This window comes from Hordeum vulgare, chromosome 6H (assembly GCF_904849725.1).
Source record: "Hordeum vulgare subsp. vulgare chromosome 6H, MorexV3_pseudomolecules_assembly, whole genome shotgun sequence".
Taxonomy (NCBI): Eukaryota; Viridiplantae; Streptophyta; class Magnoliopsida; order Poales; family Poaceae; genus Hordeum; species Hordeum vulgare.
Genome location: NC_058523.1, coordinates 445,906,213 through 445,933,450, shown reverse-complemented (window position 1 = coordinate 445,933,450; position 27,238 = coordinate 445,906,213). Strand labels below are relative to the sequence as shown.

General features: G+C 42.2%; 1 pseudogene; it reads right to left on the bottom strand.

Annotated features, from left to right (window-relative positions):
* Positions 1-1,595: 1,595 nt before the first annotated feature.
* LOC123405579 lies at positions 1,596-25,305 on the bottom strand (annotated as a pseudogene).
* Positions 25,306-27,238: the final 1,933 nt, after the last annotated feature.

Below are 27,238 nucleotides of genomic sequence, written 5' to 3'. Positions count from 1 at the left end.
CAAAGAAAATGATTACTTGATATCAGGAAATTAACGAAAGTTGCATGCTGATATGGTCTTGGTATGTTGACTGAACTTACTTCTTGAGCATTGAAGTAATGTCCTCATAATCCTCTTTGGATTTATGTCTCGAGTCTAAGACATTTACTACTGCCCTGCCAACGTCAATGGATAGCAGAAGTGGTCTCTGCGCACGCATATATAAGTCATCAATTACATTACTTAATTAAACTCGAGTAAGCGAAACCAAGTTTATAGAGAAGACAACAACACTCACTTGAAGTTGTAACGAAAGATCATTACCTCTTTTTTATGTATAAGGAACGAGTTTAGCAAGTTCTCCTCGGTCTCTCTGATTGAGTTTCATACCGTCAATTCATTTACGGCATTTGGGCTAATGAACCCAACGTCGACGATTCCTACTTTTTTAATTCGACGATCTTCAATCTACATAATATATATATAGTGAGGATAATTATATATACATGCAATGAATGAGCTGAGCTAGAGACTTAACTATAGAAGTAATACTTATAGACAGTAGGAAGCCATGAGTTGTTTCTCGAGGGCCAGTTGATTGTATGACTGAAATAACTCCTCAAATTGAATAGTAATCATGGGAAGTCCAATGAATTCGTGCTCTGGTTTCACTACCACATACATAGTTTTTTTCTCAGACTCCCTGCAGGTTTTCATGTACCACTCATGCAATATGTGCATCATCGTTGTTAGAGCAGGATGACCAGGTTTGACAAGAGGCTTCCCGTGCATGTATTTATATTGTTCTTTTGTTACATCATCCCCCAAGTAATCATCAGGATTGGTACCAGCACCATCTCCGGATGATTAGCGACGACGATATCGAGCCCGGGAATTGTTTTCCCACTTCTTCGTTCTGCTAACCTTGCATCACTAGAAGTAGTTCCCAACCACATCGCTTGTCCATATGTCTTTTTAAGAATGCGGTCATAGTTTAAATCCGGCGGAGGCGATGGTGGACCCTGCAGTTGATTAATAGTGCGCTCCACTCTCACCGGATCTAGCTTCTCATTCGAAGGTGGAGTTTTCTTTGCAAAATGGGCCCTCAATTCGGGACGACATATCTCCTCATTTTCCTCCTTGGTCCTCTCATATGGTAACTTTTCCAGAGGCTTCAGAGATGGACCGAATTTCCCGCCTCTGCTTGTACTACTAGCCGCCGGAGAGAAGGAGACGTATCTCTTCTGCTTGAGAGAAGGAGGCGGACTGCTCTGACGCGTTAGACGAGCCGGAGCGGCGACGTTTGTCTTCCGACATTGTCGACGAGGCGAAGGAGGAGGCGGACTACTCTGACGCGCCGGAGTAGGCGAAGGAGGAGGCGAAGTGCCCTCATGCGTCGGAGGAGCTCGAGAAGGAGGCGGAGTGCCTTGATCACTCGCCGGAGGAGGAGGAGGAGGAGGAGTGGGAGGAGGCGGAGTGCCCTGACTAGTCAGAGGAGGAGGAGGAGGAGGAGGCGGAGGCGTCCAGTTTGGAAGCTTGATGAACTCCTTCTTCCATAGACATGTACTCCCCACAACATGAACCAGCTGAATCTCCCCTTGACCTGTAGGGTGGTCAAGCTCGAGCTGCTCAAAATTCTCCATTACTTGATCCACCATGACAACAACATAGCCATGTGGAATCGGAAGGCAGTGAAAAGTTCCGCTGGGTTGAGGAGGTTCAACAGAGTCGACAACCGCCATGAAAGTGAGGTTCCGACATTTCATCATAAGATTGCAACGTTGAGCCTTCGTCATAGTATCCACGGGGTAGCTAGGAGCCGTGAAGTCATGCTGAACGGGGTCCGTGGAAGCCACGCTGCTTCTCCACTGAGATGGTGCGGTACCTTCTAGGATAGCTTCGTGCCGCTGAGATGGTTGGCCGAGAGCTCGCTTGCTCTCAAGTTCCTCTAGCTTTTGCAGTCTTGCCTTGATCTGCTGCATGTCGCTCAGCTCCACTTTCTTCTTTCTCTCCCGGCTTCTGTAACCGCTTACGTTAGGAAACCCAAACTTCCACAGAATGGAGCCTGGTGTGCCTCGTGTTCATCCAGGATGCTCAGCATTCCCTAGGGCCTCAGTCAACTCGTCATTCTCTCTATCTGGAATGAACGTCCCTTCGTGCGCTGCGGCGATACACTTCTGAAGCTTGATCATGGGTATTGAAAGTTGCTCGTCCGTCCAACGACACTTCCCTGTTTCAGGGTCCAAAGTTCCCCCAACCCTGAAGAACCAAGTACTTGAACGCTCTGGCCAGTTCAATGTCTGTGGTTGGACCCCTTTAGCAATCAGGTCATTCTCAGCTTTCTTCCAGAACGGCTGTGCTTTGAGGTAGCCATTTGACCCCGTGTGATGGTGATACTGCTTCTTTGTGGCATTGTTCTTGATTGTCTCTGACATTTTCTTATTCTTCTCCGATGACTTGTAGGCCACAAATGCGGGCCAGTGATCTCTTATCTTCTCAAATCGGCCGTCGAATTCTAGAGTCTTCCCTCTGTCGACAAACATTGATTTCAAATCATTCTTCCACTTCCCGAATAGATGTGCCATCTTCTTAAGAGCACACGCCTTGACAAGTGGCTCTATAACTGGCTTATTCGGATCTTCCTCTGGCGGTAGGGTGAAATTTGCCTTCAACGCGGTCCAAAGATCATCTTTATGCCTATTGGTGATATAATCACCTTCAGGGACGTCGTCGCCCTTAGGATTTTTCCATTGCTTGACGCTGATCAAGATGTTGTCCCTAACAATAGCTCCGCACTGAGCAGAAAATGCATCCTTGGTTAGCTTGGGTTCAATCGGTAGGCCATCGGCCGCGATTGCTGTGATTGTGAACTTTTCATCCATGCGCAACCTTCTCTTCGGGCCTCGTCACTGTACCAAAGTTTGGCTCGATCCGGAGGGCTATAAAAGAAGAAGAATGAAGTGTTAATTGATAAACCACAAGTATAGGGGATCACAACAGTTTTCGAGGGTAGAGTATTCAACCCAAATTTGTTGATTCGACACAAGGGGAAGCAAAAGAATATTCTCGAGTATTAGCAGTTGAGTTTTTAATTCAACCACACCTGAAAGACTTAGTACCTGCAGGAAAGTTTCAATAGCAATGTAGTGTGATAGCAACAGTAGCAACGGTAACAGTAGCAGCAGTGACAGCAGTAGCGGTAACAGTAGCAGAAGTGACAACAGTAGCGGCAAAGTAACGTAGCAAGGACCAGTAGGAAAAACTCGTAGGCATTGGATCGGTGATGGATAATTATGCCGGATGACATTCATCGTGTAACAGTTATAACATGGGGAGATATGTAACTAGCTCCAGTTTGTCAATGTAATGTAGGCATGTATTCCGTATATAGTTATACGTGCTTATGGAAAAGAACTTGCATGACATCTATTGTCCATCCCTCCCGTGGCAGCGGGGTCCTAATGGAAACTAAGGGATATTAAGGTTCTCCTATTAATAGAGAACCGGATCAAAGCATTAGCACTTAGTGAATACATGAACTCCTCATACTATGGTCATCTCCGGGAGTGGTACCGGCTGTTGTCATTCCGGGGTTGCCGGGTCATAACACATAGTAGGTGACTACAACTTGCAAGATAGGATCAAGAACACACATATATTGATGAAAACATAATAGGTTCAGATCGAAAATCATGGCACTCGGGCCCTAGGGACAAGCATTAAGCATGGCAAATTAGTAGCAACATCAATCTCAGAATATAGTGGATACTAGGGATCGATCCCCATCAAAACTAACTCGACTACATGTTAGATCTCATCCAACCCATCACCGTCCAGCAAGCCTACGATGGGATTACTCACGAACGGTGAAGAGCATCATGGAATTGGCGATGAAGGATGGTTGGTGATGACGAAGGCGTCGATTCCCCCTCTCCGGAGCCCAGAACGGACTCTAGATCTTCCCTCAAGAGGAAGAATAGGTGGTCGCGGCGGCTCCGTATCGTAAAACGCGATGAACTCTTCTCCTTGATTTTTCCGGTCGAAAGAGAATATATAGAGCTGGAATTGGAGGTTCCGGAGCCACGAGGGGCTCACAAGCCTGCCAGGCCCGACCAGGGGGGGGGGCCTGGTGGGCTTGTGAGCTCCTGGCTCCGTCCCTCCAGGTGATTCTTGCGCCAGTATTTTTTATATATTCCACAAAAAGTCCTCGTAAATTTCCAGGTCATTCCAAGAACTTTTATTTCTGCGCAAAAACAACACCATGGCAATTCTGCTGAAAACAATGTCAGTCCATGTTAGTTCCATTCAAATCATGCAAATTAGAGACCAAAACAAGGGCAAAAGAGTTTGGAAAAGTAGATACGATGGAGACGTATCAACTCCCTCAAGCTTAAAGCGTTGCTTGTCCTCAAGAAATTCAGTTGACAAACTGAAAGAGACAAAAGAAAAACTTTTACGAACTCTGTTTGATCTTGTTGTTGTGATTATGTCTAACTCATATTCAGATTTTCAGCAAGATCATAAGCTAACCACATAAGCAATGACATTTAGGTCTCAAGATGTACTCATATCACTCGCATAATCAACTAGCGAGCAATAATAATAAGTTACAAACGTCAACACTTCATTCAAAAAAATCATGAAGCAATATGAACATGTGGTATCTTGCTAGCTCTTTCTGAGACCGCAAAACATAAATGCAGAGCACCTTCAAAGACCAAGGGCTGACTGAACATTGTAATTCATGGCAAAGAAGATCCAGTCACAGTCATACTCAATATCAATTAATAGCAAAGCATGAAAATGACAGAGGTGCTCTCTAATTGGTGCCTTTTATAAGAAGAAGATGACTCAACAGAAACGTAAATAGATAGGCCCTTCGTAGAGGGAAGCATTGTTTTGCAGAGGTGCCATAGCTCAAGCTTTTTAAAACAGAGATAAATAATTTTGGGTGGTATGCTTTCATTGTCAACGCAATGACCTAGAGTTTTCACCATCTTCCATGCTACACACACTATAGGTGGTTCCCAAACAGAAAAGTAAAGTTTTGACTCCCCCACCACCGATCAATCACACTCCACGACTAGCCGAATCCTCGGGTGCCGTCCATACGAACAACAATCCAGGGGGAGTTTTGTTTGGAATTATATTTTTGATTTGAGCATGGAGCTGGGCATTCCGATTACCGGCCCCTTTCTCGTGAGTGATAGTGAATAAACACGTATCGAGGATAACACGCCTAGGATGGAAGATACTGACCGCCCCTTGTCACCACATGAGCGGTTCGGGCATACAAAACAGATTATTACTTGAAGGTTTAGAGAGTGGCACATGCAAATTTACTTGGAATGACCGGTAGATACCGCATATAGGTAGGTATGGTGGACTCATATGGAACAACTTTGGGTTTGTGGAAGTGGAAGCACAAGCAGTATTCCCGCTTAGTACAGGTGAAGGCTAGCAAAAGACTGGGAAGCGACCAACTAGAGAGCGACAGCAGTCATCAATATGCATTTAAATTAACCAACATTGAGTGCAAGCATGAGTAGGATATAAATCACCATGAACATGAATATCATAGAGGCTATGTCGATTTTGTTTCAACTACATGCGTGAACATGTGCCAAGTCAAGCAACTTGAATCACTCAAAGGAGGATACCATCCTATCATACTACATCATAATCATCCTGAAATTCATGTTGGCATCCAATACAAACCATTATAAGCTCCTAGATTATTAAGCATGGGATTAGAAACTATGATCTCTAAGTTGTCATTGTAAAAATGTTTCTCTCATAACAATGCTGAATTAGGAACGATGAGCTAGTCATATTTACAAAAACAAAATAGGTCGAGTTCATACCAGCTTTTCCAGGCTCAGTCACTTCATCATATATCATCATTATTTCCTTTCACTTGCACGATAGAATGATGTGAATCATAATGAGAGTGTTCGTGCATTGTACTAAACTGGAATCTGCAAGCAAACACAGAGGAGAAGACAAAGTAATATGGCTCTTTGACGGATAAACAGATATGCATGTGAGAGCCACTAAATATTTTAACAATGGTCTTCTACCTTGACCCAAACAAAAAGAAAACTATTTACACGGGAAAGCTCCCAACAAGCAAACGAAGAAAGGGAAATCTTTTTGGGTTTTCTCTCTAAAAACCACTAAGCAAGCTGGAAAGCAAACTTACAACTAATTTTTTTGTTTTTCTCAAATCAAACAGACACACGAGAAGAAAGAGAGAAAAAGAAATAAGCTAGCATGGATGATACAATGGCAAGGTGTGAACACCGACTAACAAAGTGAAAGTGTAAGCAAGAATGTAAAGTCGGTGAGAAACACGTACTCCCCCAAGCTTAGGCTTTTGGCCTAAGTTGGTTTAATCCCACGGCTGGTCCGGGCGATATCCAAAATCATGATGGGGGTTGTACGGGATCGCGGCAGCTACCGCCTGAATAGCTGCCTCACGGAGGCGACTAGCCTTCGCCTCCCTCTCATACTCCTCTGCCTCTGCTCTGGTTATGTAATATCTTTGTTTTACCTGAAAGTCAAAGAAGGCAGGAGCAGGAAGGGTAATATGGAAAACGCACTGTCAGTTAAATATTAACCGGTATAGGAGGGATTCATTATCCCTCTCAAGGAACTCATATCGTGTCATAGCGACGCGATCAAGGAAAGCTGTATGGAGTGAGGGATCTCCTTCACGGATGGGTACTCCAAGAAAATTTGCTATGCGAGTGGCATAGATCCCACCAAAGAAATCCCCTTCATTAGCATTATTATTTAGCCTCCTCGCGATTATAGCTCCCATGTTGAAACTTCTATTACCCGTTACTGCGCTCTTAAGAATACTAAGGTTAGGTGCGCAGAGGTGACAATGATCAATCTTGCCGTTAATGCATCTACCTATGAAGAGGGTAAAATAATGTAAGGTAGGGAATTGAATGCTCCCCAAGGTAGCCTGCGTAATATCTCTAGTTTCTCCAACAGTTATACTAGAAAAGAAATCTCTAACCTAATACTTAGGAGGATCATTGGGACTACCCCAATTAGGTATGTTGCGAATTCTATTAAAATCCTCTAAATCCATGGTATACGATTTGTCATAAAGATCAAACAGTATGGATGAGTCACGGCCAACTGAAAATCTTAACCTACGAACAAAACAGGCAGTGAACATAGTATACTGTTCGCATTTGTTGGAGATGAATTTTTCGAGCCCGGCGTTATGAACAAATGTATCAAACTTGTCTTTGAAACCTGCATCAATCATGAATTCATCTGAAGGCCATTCACATGGTTGTACCTGTGCGTTCCTCGGTTGATAAGAGTCGGGCTCCCGAATCAAGAGACGGGGACCCCTTTTGCTTGAGGAACCACCACGATAGTTTCTCCTGAACATCTTCTTTTTTTCTGAAATTTTTAGTGACTCAGAAAAAAGTGAACGAGGCTCAACAAAACTCATAGGCACTACTCCTTCAAGTGCCTAGAGGCCATATCATGCATCAAAACTACTTGGGACCAACTAAAATGAACATGCAAAGCTCAAGAACAGGGTCACCAAGGCAACAAAATACGCAACAAATAAAGCACTAGAGCAAAAACTAATTGGACCAATGGAGGAGTCACATACCAAGGAACAACTGCCCAAAACAGTTTGGTGAATGGGGCTTTGCACAAGGAGATCGAATAATGCAGCAAGAGGAGCAAGAACACGGGTTTGAGCTGTGGAATGATTTTTTCTCGAGGTAGGAGAAGGAGATGGGAGCTAGAATAAGTGGAGGGGGCCACTTGGGGCCCACAAGCCTGCCAGGCCTGGCCAGGGGGGGTGGCCGGGCCTCCTGAGCTTGTGGCCCACTGGCGCATCCCCCTGACTAGCTCTCTATCTGAAATTTTTTCAAAAATTCCAGAAAAAATCATACTTTCTTTTCAGGGCATTTGGAGAACTTTTATTTTCGGGACACTTTTCTAAGGGACGGAGAAGGCAGAAAACAGGAAAAACTAAAGCTAAATCTATCATTTTTCTTCTAAGCAACAAAAAGTCAAAGTTGGGAACAGAGGGTTGTGACTCCTAGATTCATCCATCTCATGTTCATCAAAAGAAATGCGTCAATGAGGTTGATCAAGTCTTCTTGACAAACTTTTTTCGAATCACATAGAACCGGAGAATTTTCGAATAATCACTAGGTTACCTCAACGGGGATGTGCATATCCCCAACAAGTAAATCATACTTCATCTTGACAGTAGGTATAGGGCATTCAAAGCTCCGAGTAAGAATTGATGAAGTTTTTTCAATAGCATTGATGCAATGTACTCGATATTGTTTCTTCGGAAAGTGCACCGTGTGCTTATTACCGTTAACATGGAAAGTGACATTGCCTTTGTTCCAATCAATAATAGCCCCTACAGTGCTTAAAAAGGGTCTTCCAAGGATGACCGCCATGGCATGATCCTCGGGAATATCCAGAATAACAAAGTCCGTTAATATAGCAACGTTAGCAACTACAACAGACACATCCTCACAAATGCCGATAGGGAAAGCAGTTGATTTGTCAGCGATTTGCAAGGAGATTTCAGTGGGTGTCAACTTATCCAATTCAAGTCTACGATAAAGAGATCGAGGCATAACACTAACACCGGCTCCAATATCGCATAAAGCAGTTCTAACGTAGTTTCCTTTAATGGAGCAAGGTATAGTGGGCACTCCGGGATCACCTAGTTTCTTAGGAGTTCCACCCTTGAAGGTGTAGCTGGCAAGCATGGTGGAAATCTCAACCTCAGGTATCTTCCTTTTATTGGTCACAATATCTTTCATGTACTTAGCATAAGGAGACATTTTGAGCATATCTGTCAAACGCATTTGCAGAAAGACATGTCTAATCATTTCAACAAAGCGCTCAAAATCCTCATCATCCTTTTTCTTGGATGGTTTGGGAGGAAAGGGCATGGGTTTCTAAACCCATGGTTCTCTTTCTTTACCATGCTTCCTAGCAATGAAGTCGTTCTTATCGTATCTCCTATTCTTAGGTTGTGGGTTATCAAGATCAACAGGTTCAATCTCCACATCCTTATAATTGCTAGGTTGAGCATCAACATGAACACCAATATCGATATTATCTCTAGGCTCATGTTCATCACCAGATTGTGTTTCGGCATCAGAAACAGAGATATCGTTTGGATTCTCAAGTATAACAGCAACATCTTTGCTAGCATGCAAGTTCCTATCATTTTTATTTTTCTTTCTATTACCAGGATGACTAGATGCATCAGTGCTAACTCCTTGAGAATCTTGTTCAGTTCTCTTAGGATGGCCCTCAGGCTACAAAGGTTCGTGAGTCATTCTACCACCTCTAGTGACGACTCTAACGGAATTGTCATTCAACTCATTGAGCAAATCATTTTGAGCCTTAAGTACTTGTTCTACTTGAGTAGTGACCATAGAGGCATGTCTACTCAAAAGCTTAAGATCATTGACATTTCTATCCACACAAGCACTTAAATGACTAAGCATACGAGCATTATGTTCCAATTGTCTGGTAACCTAATCATTGAAACTTTGTTGTTTAACAACAAAGTTATCGAATTCATCTAAGCATAAGCTATCAGGTTTATCAAAAGGAATATCACTCTCATTGAATCTACGAAGAGAATTTACCTCTACTACCTGTGTCGTGTTATCAAGACCATTTGTTACTTCGATAGGTGGTAGATTCTTGACATCTTCAGATTTAATGCCTTTCTCTTGCATAGATTTCTTAGCTTCTTACATATCTTCAGGATTGAGGAATAGAATACCTCTTTTCTTCAGAGTTGGCTTCGGAGGTGGTTCGGGATCCAAGCATTATCATTGCTCAAGATATTATTCAATAGAATTTCAGCTTGTTCCATAGTTTGTTCCCTGAAAACACAACCAGCACAACTATCTAGGTGGTCCCTAGAAGCATCGGTTAGTCCATTATAAAAGATATCAAGTATTTCATTCTTCTCAAGAGGGTGATCAGGCAAAGCATTCAGTAACTGGACAAGCCTCCCCCAAGCTTGTGGGAGACTCTCGTCTTCAACTTGCACAAAGTTATATATATCCTGCAAGGCAGCTTGTTTCTTATGGGCAGGAAAATATTTCTAATAGAAGTAGTATATCATATCCTGGGGACTACGCACACAACCAGGAGCAAGAGAAGTAAACCAAGCATTAGTGTCATCCTTTAGCGAGAAATGAAACAACTTAAGGATATAGTAATGTCGAATCTTTTCCTCACTTGTGAATAGGGTGGCTATATCATTCAGCTTGATAAGATGTGCTACAACCGTTTCAGACTCATAACCATGAAAAGGATTAGATTCGACCAAAGTGATTAACTCAGGATCGACAGAGAATTCAGAATCCTTATCGGTCACAAAGATGGGTGAAGTAGCAAACTTAGGATCATATTTCATTCTAGCGTTCAGGGATTTTTCCTTCCACTTGTGCAGTAAATTCTCAAGATCATAGCTATCCTTACAAGCAAGAAAGTCCTCAGCTACCTATCCCTCCATAACATAACCCTCAAGTATATCTAGGAGAGCTTGTTCTAACAAGTGAAATAGCAGGTTCTACTTCAATAATTTCAGCAGTTTCAGAAGTATCATCACATTCAGCAGCAACTCTAGCAATTTGTGCATCAAGGAATGCACCCAGTGGCAAAGCAGTATCAAGCAAAGTATCATGGATAGCGGAAGCATCATCATCAAGCAAAGGCGACATATCAGAATTTCTAGCAGGAGGTGGTGTCGCAAACTTACTCATAACTGAAGGTGAATCGAGTGCAGAGCTAGATGGCAGTTCCTTACCTGTCCTCGTAGTTGAGGGCAAGACTTTAGTTTTTGGATCTCTGGGATTCCTCATAGTGATCAACAAACATAAATCCCAAGTGACTCAGAGAATAGAGCTAGGCCTCCCCGGCAACGGCGCCAGAAAATAGTCTTGATAACCCACAAGTATAGGGGATCGCAATAGTTTTCAAGGGTAGAGTATTCAACCCAGATTTGTTGATTCGACACAAGGGGAAGCAAAAGAATATTCTCGAGTATTAGCAGTTGAGTTGTCAATTCAACCACACCTGAAAGACTTAGTATCTGCAGCAAAGTTTCAGTAGCAATGTAGTGTGATAGCAAAAGTAGCAACGGTAACAGTAGCAGCAGTGACAACAGTAGCGGTAACAGTAGCAGCAGTGACAACATTAGCGGTAAAGTAACGTAGCAAGGACTAGTAGGAAAAACTCGTAGGCATTGGATCGGTGATGGATAATTATGCCGGATGACATTCATCATGTAACAGTTATAACATGGGGAGATATGTAACTAGCTCCAGTTCGTCAATGTAATGTAGGCATGTATTCCGTATATAGTCATACGTGCTTATGGAAAAGAACTTGCATGACATCTATTGTCCATCCCTCCCGTGGCAGTAGGGTCCTAATGGAAACTAAGGGATATTAAGGTTATCCTTTTAATAGAGAACCGGAACAAAGCATTAGCACTTAGTGAATACATGAACTCCTCATACTATGGTCATCTCCGGGAGTGGTACCGACTATTGTTACTCCGGGGTTGCCGGGTCATAACACATAGTAGGTGACTACAAGTTGCAAGATAGGATCAAGAACACACATATATTGATGAAAACATAATAGGTTCAGATCTGAAATCATGGCACTCGGGCCCTAGTGACAAGCATTAAGCATGGCAAAGTAGTAGCAACATGAATCTCAGAACATAGTGGATACTAGGGATCAATCCCCATCAAAACTAACTCGATTACATGATAGATCTCATCCAACCCATCACCGTCCAGCAAGCCTACAATGAGATTACTCACGAACGGTGAAGAGCATCATGGAATTGGCGATGAAGGATGGCTGGTGATGACGAAGGCGTCGATTCCCCCTCTCCGGAGCCCAGAACGGACTCCAGATCTGCCCTCCAGAGGAAGAACAGGTGGTGGCGGCAGCTCCGTATCGTAAAGCGCAATGAACTCTTCTCCTTGATTTTTTCCGGTCGAAAGAGAATATATAGAGCTGGAATTGGAGGCTGCGGAGCTACGAGGGGCTCAAAAGCCTGCCAGGCCCGGCCAGGGGTGGTGGCAGGCCTGGTGGTCTTGTGAGCTCCTGGCTCCGTCGCTCTAGGTGATTCTTGCACTAGTATTTTTTATATATTCCACAAAAAATCCTAGGAAATTTCCAGGTCATTCCAAGAACTTTTATTTCTGTGCAAAAACAATACCATGACAATTCTGTTGAAAACAACGTCAGTCCGGGTTAGTTCCATTCAAATCATGCAAATTAAAGACCAAAACAAGGGCAAAAGAGTTTGGAAAAGTAGATACGATGGAGACGTATCATTAATATATGTACATACCTTAGGGCTTAATTAATATATATACCTCGCCGGACTTTGCAACATCTCTCTCCTCCATTCGGTCACCGGAGCCGTCATCATGGTCTCCTTCTTCCTCCGGCCTTCGGTCATCGGAGCCGTCATCATGGTCTCCTTCTTCCTCCGGCCTTCGGTCACCGGAGCCATCATGATCATGTCCTTCCTCCTCCATTGTTCGATCATCTGATCCATCATCCTCTCCTTCCAGACCATCGGTGTCGTTGAGACACGACAAATAATCACCGACCATTATCTCCCCCAACAACTGTTCTCTTTGATCCATATAGTTTCTGCAAATAATCATCGAGCATTATCTCCCCCAAAAACTTTTTATCAGTATAATGAAATTTTATATAATAAGATTTTGTTAAATCTCAGGTACCTCATATATTTCAAAGCTAGCAACATACAGATATGAAAGAACACCGGTCGATCTGGCGAGCTACATTAAAATAGATAATTTGTCTCTTTCTTATATTATCCGTGTAGTGCTACATGACTAGAATAGATAACTTTTTCTCTTTTCACCTACAAAAATGTCGTTTAAAAATGCCGTTTGATATGTATTTTTTCTAGCCTTTGGCATATGCCTCCCTGGCGCTGGATGACATTGTTTGGATGCAGCACCATTGGGAACTTGTGTCGAACCGACGAATCTTGCTTTATACTTTGCTACAGTTGCACGTTACAAGATATTATTATTGTTCTCCTCTCTCGTTGCAACGCACGGGCATGCTTACTAGTGATATATAATGCAATAGATCTCAAGAGGAAAAAAGGTTTTCTTTCAGTTAGAACCAATAATCAACTTAATACATCTCGAATTTAATCTCGAATACATCTCTAGTATAATCTATATATGAATAAAATTTGTATGAACTAGAATATGCACGAGCGGCGGCGGCAACAAGCAGAGCACGCGCAGAGGAGGAGCTTACTAGGGACGATGGGCTCGGGGCGGCGAAGACGACGGGCTCGGGGCGACGGAGACGGGCTTGGGGGGCGGCGACGACGACGTGCTCGGGAATCGACGGCGGCGAGGAGGACTAGATCGGGGGCGGCGGCGACGGCGACGGGCTCGGCGACGGCGAGAAGGACTAGATCAGGGGCGGCGACAACGAGGACTAGCTCGGGGGCGGCGGCGAGCAATGGGAGAGTTTTGGGGGAAATTTCGACAACTCCCACCTATATGCGAAAACCTTCTGTCCCGGTTGGTGGCCCGAACGGGCACCAATACCACCCATTCGTCTCGGTTGACTCAGCAAACTGGGACTAAAGGTCAATTTTTAGTTGCCAAATGGTGGGAAAGAAGATACCTTTACTCCCGGTTTGCGGAACGAACCGGGACGAAAGGGTGCCATTTGTCCCGGTTTGTTCCACCAACCAACAATAAAGTCCTTTTCTGGTCCCGGTTTGGTCCCGGTTTGTGCCACAAACCGACATGTAAGTCCTGTGCCTAGCACAGCCGCAGTGCAGTTAGATGTTTAGTCCCACCTCACTAGCCGAGTGAGAAGTTTGGTAGTTTATAAGCGCTTGTGCGCACGCTGTCTCGAGCTCCTCTCATATGCAGGCTTCCGGGCCTAAACTGTCACTAACTGTTGGGCTTTCTGCGGGCCTTAATCCTAGCCCAACTGTCTAGTTAGGTTTCTAGTCGTATTCACGCCGTGGTGGCCCATTAGTTGACATTTTTTAAAAGAATATAGTTTTTTGTTCCTACTTACTGTTTTTCAATGATTCTTTCATTTTTTTGGAGTTATGTGAACTCCACACCTTTTGTGTGTTCAAAATGTACCATTCAAAGCCACATCATCAATTTTCAACTATTTCTCACTTCATTTGGTATTTTTCATGCATTTATTGATTTTTTGAGCTAAATGACCAAGAAATTGAAAAGCACTACAAATGAACTATGGAAATGTTGAAAGTTGGCATGGTATCATCATTTCACCCACATAGCATGTGCTAAAAAAATGAGATGGTTGCGGCAAAAACTAGACGCACTTCGTGTACAAATCGGACAATCTCTTTCGAAGTATCAGGGTTTCATACGAACACTCATCTGTTACAAAAGGGATTTCATTTTTTGGAATTATTTGAACTCGAGACATTTTGTGTGTTCAAAATGCACCATTCAAAGCCACGTCATCAATTTTCAACTATTTCTGTCTTCATTTGGTATTTTTCATGCATTTATTGATTTTTTTGAGCTAAATGACCGAGAATTTGAAAAGCACTACAAATGAACTCTGAAAATGTTGAAAGTTGGCATGGTATCATCATTTCACCCACATAACATGTGCTAAAAAGTTGAGAGGGTTGCTGCAAAAACTGGACGCACTTCGTGTACAAATCGGACAATCTCTTTTGAAGTATCACAATTTCATATGAAATCTCATCTGTTACAAAAGGGATTTCATTTTTTGGAAAATTTTGAACTCCACACCTTTTGTGTGTTCAAAATGCACCATTCAAAGCCACATCATCAATTTTCAACTTTTTCTGACTTCATTTGGCATTTTTCATGCACTTAATGATTTTCTGAGCTAAATGACCCAGAAATTGAAAAGCACTACAAATGAACTCTGAAAATGTTGAAAGTTGGTATGGTATCATCATTTCACCCACATAGCATGTGCTAAAAAGTTGAGAGGGTTGCGGCAAAAACTGGACGCACTTTGTGTACAAATCGGACAATCTCTTTCGAAGTATGAGGGTTTCATATGAAAACTCATCTATTACAGAAGGGATTTCATTTTTTGGAATTATTTGAACTCCAGACCTTTTGTGTGTTCAAAATGCACCATTCAAAGCCACATCATCAATTTTCAACTATTTCTGTCTTCATTTGGTATTTTTCATGCATTTGTTGATTTTTTTGAGCTAAATGATCCAGAAATTGAAAACCACTACAAATGAACTCTGAAAATGTTGAAAGTTGGCATGGTATCATCATTGCACCCACATAGCATGTGCTAAAAAGTTGAGAGGGTTGCGGCAAAGACTAGACGCACTTCGTGTACAAATCGGACAATCTCTTTCGAAGTATGAGGGTTTCATACGAAAACTCATGTGTTACAAAACTGATTTCATTTTTTGGAATTATTTGAACTCCAGACCTTTTGTGTGTTCAAAATGCACCATTCAAGGCCACATCATTAATTTTTAACTATTTCTGACTTTATTTGGTATTTTTCATGCATGTATTGATTTTTTGAGCTAAATGACCCAGAAATTGAAAAGCACTACAAATGAACTCTGAATAGGTTGAAAGTTGGCATGGTATCATCATTGCACCCACATAGCATGTGCTAAAAATTTCAGAGGGTTGCGGGAAAAACTGGACGCACTTTGTGTACAAATCGTACAATCTCTTTCGAAGTATGAGGGTTTCATACGAAAACTCATGTGTTACAAAAGGGATTTCATTTTTTGGAATTATTTGAACTCTAGACCTTTTGTGTGTTCAAAATGCACCATTCAAAGCCACATCATCAATTATCAACTATTTTTGACTTCATTTGGTATTTTCGATGCATTTACTGATTTTTTTAGCTAATTGACTGAGAATTTAAAAGCACTACAAATGAACTCTGAATAGGTTGAAAGTTGGCATGGTATCATCATTTCACCCACATAGCATGTGCTAGAAAGTTGAGAGGGTTGCGGCAAAAACTAGACGCACTTCGTGTACATATCGGACAATCTCTTTCGAAGTATGAGCGTTTCAGACAAAAACTCATCTCTTACAAAAGAGTTTTCATTTTTTGGAATTATTTGAACTCCAGACCTTTTGTGTGTTCAAAATGCACCATTCGAAGCCACATCATCAATTTCAACTATTTCTCACTTCATTTGGTATTTTTCATGCATTTATTGATTTTTTGAGCCAAATGACCCAGAATGTGAAAAGCACTACAAATGAACTCTGAATAGGTTGAAAGTTGCCATGGTATCATCATTTCGCACGCATAGCATGTGCTAAAAAGTTGAGAGGGTTGCGGCAAAAAATGGACGCACTTCGTGTACAAATCAGACAATCTCTTTCGAAGTATCAGGGTTTCATACAAAAACTCATCTGTTACAAAAGGGATTTCATGTTTTGGAATTATTTGAACTCCAGACCTTTTGTGTGTTCAAAATGCACCATTCTAGGCCACATCATCAATTTTCAACTATTTCTGACTTCATTTGGTATTTTGCATGCATTTACTGATTTTTTTGAGCTATATGACCCAGAAATTGAAAAGTACTACAAATGAACTCTGAATAGGTTGAAATTCGGCATGGTATCATCATTTCACCCATATGGCATTTTGTGTTTGCGCCAACTAAGACCTTTGGGAGGGTCTACGGTGTTTCAATTTAATTTTGCTGAAAAATAGAAACTTTCGACCTCAGTCCAGGAATTTTTTAAATTCACTGGAACGTGCTTTTGATCTCAATTTTTTACACAAGATTCCTATACAATTTACCGAGATTGTCTTATTTTTTCATAATTTTTGGAGTTAAGTATTCGAATTATACAGATTACTTCCAACTATTCTGTATTTGACAAATTCTGTTTTGTCTTTGTGTTGTTTGCTTATATCGATGTATCTATGGGTTGTATCGGGGGGTACGAACCATGGAGAAGTTTGAATACAGTAAATATTACACCAATATGAATAAATAATTAGTTCACAACAGTACCTAAAGTGGTGATCAATAAAGAAAGGGCTAAATTACCATTCAAATTTGGAAACTCTATATAATGGCAAAAACAGAAACTAGATATATATATAAATTGGTCCAAGCAGTACATAATAATACATGCAAGCAGTACATAATAATAGCTAGCATACATATATATACAAGTGTTTGCCTTTCTGAACACTACTCGTCTGAATCTGAATCAGAATCAGAATGTCCCAAAGCTGGTTCTTCGAGGTGACGCTCGCCATATCTCACGGTACTAATCTTGCGGCACAACTCGTATGAAACGTATGCATCTTTTCCTGCATACTCAAGGTTGATAGGGTCAAGTGGGGTATTCCCCAACTTCTTGTGTTGAGCCTTTGGGAAAGCGTTCTTCATATCATGGTACTCCTCGTCGATCAAGGTGACTGCCATATCAACCATGAAAGTCCTCGGATAATCAAGCTAGAATAGGCCTTGGAGATCAATGTGGCACGCAACTGGTATCTCAATTCCAAAGCTGCGCCTCATATTCGTCCTGTCATTCGTTATGTCAACGCTAGTGAAACGTATGCCGCTGCGAAGGAAGTCCATGAGTTCTGGACATTGCTTGTCACTACTGCAACATCAACAAATTAAAATGAAACAAATGTTACATACTGCTGCAACAAGGAAAAATATTTCAATACAACTTAAGAAAATTTATCATAACGATTCAAATGGAACATATTGCTATTCTATGCAATTTTCATATCCTATGAATTGATCTTTATAGGATTCCAATATTGTAACATATTGCTATCTGATGCAATTTTCATATCCTTGGATCAAAGAAATCCTATGTTGTTATATATCCAATGGAACCTAGGGAGATCAATATATGCTATCCAATGGAACCTAGGGAGATCAATATATCCAATGTTGTAACACATATTGCTCTCCTATGCAATTTTCATATTGCTATCAAATGGAACATATAAAGAAACTCCATATTGCTATCAAATGGAACCTAGAGAAGATCGATACATGCCATTTTCATAACCTTGGATCAAAGAAAGCTTATGTTGTAATATATCCAATGGAACCTAGGGAGATCAATATATGCTATCCAATGGAACCCAGGGAGATCAATATATCCAATGTTGTAACACATATTGCTATCCTATGCAATTTTCATATTGCTATCAAATGGAAGATATAAAGAAACTCCATATTGCTATCGAATGGAACCTAGAGAAGATCAATACATGCAATTTTCATAACCTTGGATCAAAGAAAGACACAAAACTTATCTCGCCCATTGGAAGATCAAGACATGCTGTTTGAAACACAACTGGATGACGGCAACACCTTGATGGTTGGCCGTGAACTCCAGATCAAGCCCCAAGAACGTCTCATGCTCCGGCCCAGCGTTAACCCTCTCCCGGAACCGTGACAAAAAATTGGCACCACCCTGCTCTCGTTCGTGTACCCGACCGCGAGCTAGGTTGTGCCATGTGCGAGCACCTCTCGGTTAGATATGTCATGGTGGAATAAGAACGGAAGAAGAGAGGGGAAGAAGAGAGGAATAAGAAGAACAGAGGAGAGGAGAAGAACAAAGAATGGCGAGAGACTCTGCTTTGGTTGCAGTTTTCATCGCTGTAAACGAAGCGGGAGGGCGAACCGTTTGGACCTTTAGTCCCGGATTGGACGACAAACCGGCACTAAAGGTGTGGTTCAAAGGGCCGCCACCCCGGTTTGATCCACCAACAGGAACTAAAGGAGGATACGAACGGTTGTACGAACGCCCGCTACCAAACCTTAGTCCCGGTTTGATCCACCAACCGAGACTAAAGGGGATACGAACGGTTGCCGGCCTATTAGTCCTGGTTCTTGACTGGAACCGAGACAAAAGGGGTGAGACGAACCGGGAGCAATGTCCCATGATGCCCGGCCGGTGCCCTGGCCTCATGAACCGGGACCAATGTCACCATAGGTCCCGGTTCGTATGTGAACCAGGACTAATAGGATTTCAGGACCTCGACCAAAGCCCTCTTTTCTACTAGGGATTGGCAAAGAAATGGATTGTGAAGAAGAATCTGAGGAATGTGATGAAGAGTAAGGATCTGAAGAAGATTCAGAGTCTGCTGTGGCAAGTCTTGCAATTGCTACCACATTCGTCAACAAGTCAATCTTCAACCTTGAAGAAAATGACAACGCTATCTGCACTGATGAATATGTTGATGACTTCGCTCCAACCTATTGCTTCATGGCAAAAGGTTCAAAGGTATCGAATGACACTACCTCCTCTGACTCAAGTGTCTGTGAACCTGATTATTATAAAAAAACCCAGCTACAGTAAACTTGCCAACATTGCAACTAAACAACAAAGTGCCATTGAAAAGCTTCAAAATCTGCTAGAAAGAAGCGATGATCTGTTGAATGATGAAATGAATCATACTCAAGTCCTCACTGAAGATGTGAAAAGTCTTCAGTCTAGATTTGATAGTCTTCAAGTTCGTTATTACACACTCTTGGCTGATCATGAAAAACTTTCCTATGAATTTCTTCAAAGGAAACATGATCTTGAGAATTTAAAGATGTCTCATGATGATCTTCGAATGGAAAACGATTCATTGCTTGCTCAACAGATCAGTGCTGCTCAGGTTGAATTTACTCCACCATGTCTCAAATGCATTCAACGTGAAACTGCTAATTCTTCACCAGAATCATCAAATGCTTCTATTGCTACATATTCTTCAACTGTTCCTGTGGTATCAAATTCTTCACTTGAGGAAACCACAAATGCTACTGACAAAAATGCAGGGCTGAAGGAATTGTATGTGACATGCATATACAAAAGTCTCAAAGGGCATCAAACCCTTTGTGATGTGCTGAAAAAGCAGATTTTGAATAGGAACCCGAGGAAAGAAGGAATTGCCTTCGAGAGGAAATTGAATGCTGATGGATCATACTGGAAACCTGAGCAATATCCCGAAACCTCATGGGTTTCTGCTAAAGGTCCTCCTGTCGATCCATCCTCTCTAACAGGCTTTGCATGTGATTTATCCTATTCCTCAGAAGAGTCATTTGACTCCAACTATAAACTGTTCAAAAATCAATCTGGTGAACTATTTGCTCGATATGTTGGAACTATCTGCAGGAGTGGACCTCCCCCGAGGAAAATCTGGGTCCCCAAAATTTGCTTGGAAAATCTTCAAGTGAATGTCCTCATGACACCCCCGATGAAGAACCTGAACCCCAGATCAAATTCCTCAGGTGGACCAAAGTCTTCAAGAGGATCAAAATCCTCAAATGGTCAATACTATACTCGTACTCGTGCTAATGCTTCTGATATGCAGGGAAATTACAAGGGATATGAATATGAGCATTATTCCTCAAATCATTATGTTCATAAATCCTCAAAGAACTTCTCTACCTATTCATTTGAGTACTCTAACCCCCTACTGTGAAACGAAGTGCATTAGCTTCAATGCCCCGTTTCTCATATGGTGCCCGCAGGATAATGAACTCTTTGCCACCCCTTCAAATGTGGGTGGTGAAGAAATTGAACTAATCACTTCTGGAGGATAGGTCTCTAGATGAAAATCACCATCTGAAGAATTTGCTGGAGACCTCAGGAAAATGCTTGATTGGACGCAAGCTAAAATTGATGAAATGATAACATTTCACATGTCCTCAAATTTACTATTTATGATGAAATTCATATATGATGAAATTGAAATCATATTCTTCAAGTCTGAAGCATATGAGATGGTAAGATGTACTAATTCGTCTGTAGGATGGAAAACCCAAGAACACTGAGTGGGTTCTTGACAGTGGCTGCACAAACCACAAGACTGGTGATAAAAGTTTAATGATGAACATGCCACTAACTCCATCACCAATAAAGAAATCACTTATGCTGACAAAGGTAAAAGCAAGGTATTGGGACTTGGCAAAGTGGCTATTTCCAAGGACAGGCACATGGCCAAAGTCATGCTTGTCGAATCCGTTGGGTTTAACCTCATGTCAGTCTCAATGCTTTGTGATCTTGATATGGTTGTTAACTTTGGAAAATACATATGTGTAGTCATCATGGAATCTGAAAGATCCAAAGTCTTCGAAGGCTTTAAGAGAGGAGATTTGTACATTGTTGATTTTTCCACAGATCCTCAACCAGCCACGTCCTTACTAGCAAAAACCTCAGAAGGCTGGCTATGGCATTGAAGACTTGGTCATGCACGCATGAGGAATTTGCACACGCTGGCGAAGAAGAAGCATGTCATAGGCATCGAATCAGTCAAATTCCTCAAGGACCACCTCTGCGGTGCTTATGAGTTTGGAAAAATGACCAGATCCAAACACCCCCCGACGACTATCATGACTACTGCTCGTTCGTTTGAATTGCTCCACATGGATCTATTTGGACCTACTCATTATGCTACTCTAACCAATGCATCATCTTTATATGGCTTTGTCATCATTGATGACTATTCTCGATACACTTGGGTACATATCATTCTGTATAAAAGTGAAGTGCAGGAAGTCTTCAAATGATTTTCCTCAAGGGCCTCGACGAACTTCCGCATCAAGATCAAACACATCAGGAGTGACAATGGGACAAAATTCAAAAACACTAGTCTTGATGATTATCTTGATGAACTTGGTATTACTCACGAATTATCTGCTCCTTATACTCCTCAATAGAATGGCGTCGTTGAACGCAAGAATATGACTCTGGTTGAAATGGCATAGACTATGCTTGAAGAATATCAGATTCCTCATCGTTTCTGGCCTGAAGCAATCAACACTGCTTCCCACATCATCAACAGGGTATATCTCCACAAATTCCTCAAGAAAACCTCATATGAACTCCTCACTGACAAGAAACCCAATGTAAGTTATTTCAAAGTCTTCGGTGCAAAATGCTAGATTAGAGATCCTCGCCATAGCGCAAAATTTGCACATAAAGCATATGAGGGTTTTATGCTTGGTTATGGAAAGGACTCGCACACCTACAGAGTCTTCAACACCCATCACAACAAGGTTGTTGAAACTGTAGTTGTGCGGTTTGATGAAACTAATGGCTCCCAAAGAGAGCAATTGCCTCCCGTGCCACACAAATTATCTCCTGAGGAAGCTATCAAGTTCAAAGCTACTGAAGGCATCGTTCCTACTAAGGAACTTGCTAAAGAAATCATCCCCAGGATTGATGAAATTCAAGAAGGTGCACCTGAGGAAATTGCTCCAGATCAAATTCCTCAGCCCAGAGAAAATCTTCAACCAGCCCATCCGAGAATTGCAAATGAAGTGGAACTTGACAAAATCCTCGATGTCATCAATGCGCTAGGTCCTCTCACAAACTCAAAAGCTTCACACTTAGTTAACTTTCGTGGGCATTCCTCTTTTATGTCTATCACAGAACCCTCAAAAGTTGCTGAAGCCTTCATGGAACCTGAATGGATTCAAGACATGCAAGATGAACTTCTTAAATTCAAGCTAAATGATGTGTGGGAACTCGCCAAACGACCAGATCCTCGCAAGCACAATATCACCGGCATCAAGTGGATTTTACGAAACAAGCAAGATGAGTATGGTCAAGTGGTGAGGAATAAGGCACGACTTATAGCCCAAGGCTACACACAAGTTGAAGGAATTGGTTTCGATGAAACTTTTGCACCTCTTGCTAGACTTGAAGCTATTTGAATTCTACTTGCTTATGCTAATCATAATAACATTATTCTATATCAAATGGATGTGAAAAGTGCATTCCTCAATGTTAAGATTGAGGAAGAGGTATATGTTGCTCAGCCCCCAGGTTTTGAGAATCCGAAGCATCTAGACAAAGTCTTCAGACTCAAAAAGGCACTCTATGGCCTCAAGCAAGCCCCTCGGGGGTGGTATAATACATTGAAGGGATTCCTCGTGAAGAAAGGCTTCAAACCTGGTTCACTCGATCCAACTCTTTTCACAAAATCTTATGACAATGAACTATTTTTGTGCCAATATATGTCGACGACATTATCTTTGGTTGTGCTGACAAACGTTATAGTGATGAATTTGCTTGCATGACGAGTGAAGAATATCAGATGTCTATGGTGGGGGAGCTGAAATTCTTCTTACGTCTTCAAATTCGTCAACAACGCAATGGCATCTTCATATCTCAAGAGAAATACCTCAAGGATGTTCTAAGGAAATTCGACATGCATCAATGCAAAGGCGTCAAGATTCCTATGCCTACCAACGGCCACCTCTGCACTCACAAAAATAGTAAAGATTTCGATCAGCAGGTATATCGCTCTATGATTGGCTCTTTATTGTATCTATGTGCATCTAGGCCAGATATAATGCTTAGTGTTTGCATGTTTGCTCGTTTTCAAGCAAAACCGAAGGAATCACACCATAAGGCCGTGAACCATATTCTTCGATACTTAGCTCACACACCAACACTAGGATTATGGTACCCCAAGGGCTCAAATCTTCACCTTGTTGGATATTCTGATTCTGGTTATGTTGGTGATCGCAAGTCAACATCAGGCACTTGCCATTTCCTTGGAAGATCATTAGTCTGCTGGTCCTCAAAGAAGCAGAACTGTGTTTCTCTCTCCGCTGCCGAAGCTGAGTACATTGCTGTTGGATCCTGCTGTGCTCAACTGCTATGCATGAAGCAAACCATCAGAGACTACGACATCAACATGAAGAATGTGCCCCTCTACCGCGACAATGAGAGTGCAATCAAGATCGCCTACAACCTAGTACAACACTCGAAGACTAAGCACATCCAGATTCGTCATCATTTTCTTCGGGACCACGTCCTCAAGGGCAATATCATCATTGATCATGTGAAGACTGACGGTCAGCTAGCAGATATTTTCACTAAGCCCTTGGATGAGTGAAGGTTTTGCAAGTTGAGGTCTGAGCTAAATATCCTAGAATCTTCAAAAATTTTGTGAAAACATGCACATATCCTAACACTTATGCAAAATTGATGACTTAGATGTGCAACACACGAAGAATCGATTTTCTTCAATCAATGAAGAATATCACTCTTAGTGTGAGAAAATCAATGAAGAATTTGGTTCTCAGGGCCATACGACAATTGTACGCGGCGCCTGAAATCATCATTCTTATACGGTGGGTCATGCCACCACCCAACTTTGAAATTCCTCAAGCTGTTTTCTTCAAAGTTGAAATTCATCAATCTGACACTTTGTCACAAAATCCTCAAGTTTTTCAAAATATTCAAAACGTTTGATGTTTTTCATTTGCATATATATATATATATATATATATATATATATATATATATATATATATATATATATATATATTGTAACATCCCAATTTTCCTAATTGGGAATGTTTTACATTGTAGCTAAGCATCTATGCATATTGATTGAAATAAAGTTGGCATTTGAATTCTTTCGACTTTTGATTTTGCATTTCCATTTTTCCTCACACGAGAAATGCCGGGAAAATACTCTCTTGCACGCAAGAGAGAGAGAGAGAGGAGGAAAATGACCCTCCAAAGTGCGGGGCATTTCTGAAATATTTGGAGCAAAGAAATCCAAAGTTTTATCGTGAGAATATTTGCAAAAAGAAATAAAGCGTTTAGGGGATTTTCTGAAAAAAAACATTTTTTAAAAGTTTTTATTTTTGCTTTGAAAAAATGTTAATCGAGTAGTGGATATTTTTTTTTTGGTATATAATACCCCATATTAAATATTTTATTTGTTTTCTTTTTATTCCTTTTTAATTTCTGTTTCGGAAAAAGACTAAAATTAGGAAAGGTTTTTTTTTAAAAGGAAACCGCAGCCAGCGCATCTTAGCCGTGGGCCGAATCCCACGAGACCCGTGATCCCGATCCCCTTAAGAATCGGCCGACTGCCCCAGTCACCCCAGCCCCCTCTCCCTGCCAGCGGCCCCCCCTGGCCGAAACCCACCCCTGCTCGGCCATCTCCTTCCTCCTCTCGCCTCTCCCCTTTCCAAAAAAATCGAGCCCGAGCCCGAGCCTCCCAGGATCGCCGGGATCTCCCCGGATCCCCTACTCTTTCCCTCCCTGAGCTCCTCTCTCCCCCTATAAGTACTGCCCCGGCCGCCCGCACTCCGTTCCCCATCGCCACGTCGTCCCGCCGCCCCCAAGCCGCCTTGCCGCAGCCCTCGCCGGAGCACCGAAGCTCGGCCACCTTCGGCCACCCGAGGCACCGCCTCCGGCCGCCCCGACCCCTCCCCGACGCCACCATCGCGCTCGCCTCCCTCGCCCGCACCCTCTGGAGCTCTCGCCGTCACCGGACACCCTCTGCAGCGCCGTCCCCATCCTCGCCCGAGCCGCCGTCGCCGTCAAGACCTCGCCGGAGCAGAGCAGCCCACGATGAGCACCCCCACCCCTCCTCCACCGTTGGATCCTACACGTACGTGCTAGATTAGAAGTAGTTACCCTTTCGGTTTAGCTAAGAAAACCGCTCGGGTTTTATTTACTTAACTATTAGCCGAAGCGGGTTCTTGTTAGGCTTCGGCCGTTTGCTCCTAACACCAGCAACACACACCCCCGCAGCCATTCACAAAGCGCCACGTGTACCCCCTGTCCGTTAGCAGTTGTTTTCTTTTTCTGTCTAGTTCCAAAAACAGAATAGTTTCAGTTTTGTTTTGACCATAGCTTTTGATCCCGAAGTCCAATGATGTTGATTCTTGTTCCAGTAGATCCCAATTGTTATGTAGTTTGTAAAAACATATAATTTCTCTATGTTTGAAATTTTAAAATATAAATTAGATCAGATTTAGTTTAAACCTTGTTTTGCCTATTCCAGGAGTTTAAAAAATGATTTTGAGTTGATTCTTTTTGCTACTGCTTCCTAGTGATTATATCTTACTGTGGTAGAAGTGTAATTTTTTTTAAACATTTTTACTTGGGTTTTTAACAGAAACAAGTTTCTGCCTTAGTAACGTGTATTGAATTCTTTCACTTAGGCCATAGCAAATTTTTACTTGTGATGCTATTTTTATTTTGTTGCTTGATTGTAGTGCTTATGGTGTGTATTTTTTTGTATCGGTAGATCACCCGGAGTGCGAAGCTTGTTACTTAGACGCGCTCGATCAAGACAACTATCATCAAGGCAAGTCATTTTGATCATGCTATTTTCCTATGTTTTTCGATGCATAGTAGTTTCACCTTTCTTTGCCCAATTGCATGCTGCTTAGGTACTTGGAAATTTTAGTGTAGTTTGTAGTATCATGTGGTAGGCACACAACAACCCCGATACTTGGCCCCGGTACGACAAATTTCTTATTGCTATGCTTGAGTAGACGGGTTTTCGGTTGAGTGCATAACACGAGAGATGCGAGGTTGATTAAATAATCAAGACCGGTTAAGACAAGATTTTCAAGACCTTGCACGCAATGCAACTCTGGGTGAAGGACGGTTGATCGGCTCCCTGGAGAACCCAGTGGATGACACGGGATGCTGGAGAGGCCATGACATCTTGCGGAAAGCTTCACCCAGGATCGAAGGGATGGACGGAGACTTCAAGACCCAAGGCTTACCTGCACAGCCACAAGTCATTATGGGCTCTGGCTTGGTTGGACAACGCGGCGACTCTGGACAGGCGGTGCTAGCAGATGTAGAAGAACGGTAGGATTCGATGGGCACCGACAGGGATTCAGAGGGACCCGTTGAAAGACCATGTTTTGATCATCCGGTCTTCAAACACCCTGAAGTGCGAGGACATACACGGAGGCGATCAAATCTTGTGGGGAACGTGTGCAAAAACTCTGCAGAGTACTCAAACCTAATCGATTAGCCGTGTCCACGGTCATGGACAACTTGAGCCGAAGGCATTGAAATTCCCTTGAACTCTCGACACAACTTAATAATGATGTGGGTGTTAACAACTATTCGGGTACGAGAATTAGTTGGCGGAACCATCTCGTTAACAACAAACAATGTAGTAATATTTTGCTTCCAGCCCCTCTTGTTGTAGGATAAAATTGGCTTTATGCAAAACTTATAGTCCCACCTGCCAAATATGCATGTAGAGATAGTTGATTATTATTTTTACTCCTCTCTTTGATGGCTTGCCGGCATATTCCATATGCTGACCTACACGGCTGCAATGTGTCATGTTGCAGAGTACTTTTCCGACCAGGAGTGAGGCTACGATCTACGCTCAGCGACATGCC